This window comes from Lactuca virosa, chromosome 4 (genome assembly GCF_052849685.1).
Source record: "Lactuca virosa cultivar CGN04683 chromosome 4, Lactuca_virosa_CGN04683_v6, whole genome shotgun sequence".
NCBI classification, from domain to species: domain Eukaryota; kingdom Viridiplantae; phylum Streptophyta; class Magnoliopsida; order Asterales; family Asteraceae; genus Lactuca; species Lactuca virosa.
This window is the reverse complement of record NC_136429.1, coordinates 28421135-28422810: the sequence shown is the minus strand read 5'-3', so window position 1 is coordinate 28422810 and position 1676 is coordinate 28421135. Positions and strand designations below refer to the sequence as shown.

General features: G+C 34.6%; 1 non-coding gene across 1 annotated transcript; it reads right to left on the bottom strand.

Annotated features, from left to right (window-relative positions):
* Positions 1-1353: 1353 nt before the first annotated feature.
* LOC145110394 (small nucleolar RNA R71) lies at positions 1354-1460 on the bottom strand. The gene has a single exon (XR_013709773.1). It is a non-coding gene; the product is annotated as a small nucleolar RNA R71 (small nucleolar RNA).
* Between the last annotated feature and the right edge of the window lie 216 nt (positions 1461-1676).

Here is a 1676-nt window from a genome sequence, read left to right as displayed (position 1 = left end):
AAGTTAAGTGTAGTTGAATGACCTTTTTAATTGCATGAACTTGATTACCTGGTAGTTTATGATCATTAAATTGCTAGAGATAGGATTGGCCAAATCTTGGATTAGGTAATAATGGTAACAACTTTAACTGTGTTAGAGAACATAATTTGATCATAATTGTGTTTGGTAATTTATCTTGATCATAGATAATTGTCTTAGATAAATCTTACATAGCTTAATTATCCTTAATTATCAATTCTGTGTTTGCTTGTGTATGATCATTACATAGTAGTTCATGAATTGATGAAAATATTAGGAGATCGGATCAAGACTGCTAATTATATTAATATTGGTAACCAACTGAATAAATCCACGTTTAGAAACTTACCATACGAAAAAGGGGGATTCAATGCTAAACAGAAGTGTTTTCATAATCTTGATAACAATAATTCTTAGTAATTATTTTATTAGCTAAAACCCATTCCTTGTGTTCGATACCCAACTTACTTTACTATACTAAAAACTGACTAGGTATACTGCCTATAGGTGCATTAGTAGATAAGTAGTTAGGTTTATAAATTTAAAAGTTGATAGATATATCATTTTCATGCACATCAAGTTTTTGGTGCCGTTGCCGGGAAACAGATATTTCAATTGTTAAGGTTATTGCTTTAGATTAATTGATACTTTTTGTGGGGTAAAATTCGTAAAAAGTTCATTTTCTGCAAAAATTAAATTTTCTATTTTTACCGTTCTCACGACGTGAAATTTGGTTTTCAGTTTCTATTTATTTAGCTTTTTAGTTCGCTTTTATGTTTTTTGTTTTGTTTTGTTTCAATGATTTATGACCCGAGGATCCGGAAGTCCGGTAGTTCCACCACTTCAAGATCCTGAATCTGCTTTCCATAAGAAGAAGGATAAAAAGGTTGAGGAATCAAGTCGCACCTTCGAATTTGACAAGTTTGAGCACTTTGAGAAGACTCCAAGAAAGAAAGGAACAGGTTAGGAGCCAGGAACTGAAAGCAAATCGGAAGAAGAGGTCAAAAGCTAGGTTGAAGAAATGGCGGACATTAACACTATGACGATGGAATAATATAAAAGGAGAGTGAATGACAACGGTCCTGGTCTTATGCCACCTGCAATACCAGCTGCAACGGGTTTTGAGCCTAAGGGCCATATCCTTTCAATGCTCAAAGACATACCATTTTCCGGGAAAGATTACGAAGACGCATTCAAGCATATCACTGAAGTTTTCGACATTGCAATATTGTTCCAAACGTTACAAGAGATGCAGTTTTATTAAGGATGCTTCCAGTAACACTAACTAGACTATAAGAATTCATCGAGCAATGTAGCTCTCCTTCAAAAATCGCCAAACTTGAAAAGAAGATAGCCAACTTCCAACAAAATGATTGTGAGCCCTTATACGAAGCTTGGGAGAGATACAAGGGGCGTTTAAGAAATTTTACTCAACATGAATTGAATGTTCAACAAGAAATCTCTATTTTATATGATGAGGTGAATGTAACAACAAGGCAAATCCTTGATTTGAAAGGCCCAATGACAAAGAAGGATCCGCCCACTATAAAAGCTTTAATAGAAAATTTTGCTAGGCATTCACGAGAGTACCACAACCCTCGTGAAAACATTACAAGAATAAAAGGTAGTGGAGATGGAGGAAGTGAGAATTTGGCAGC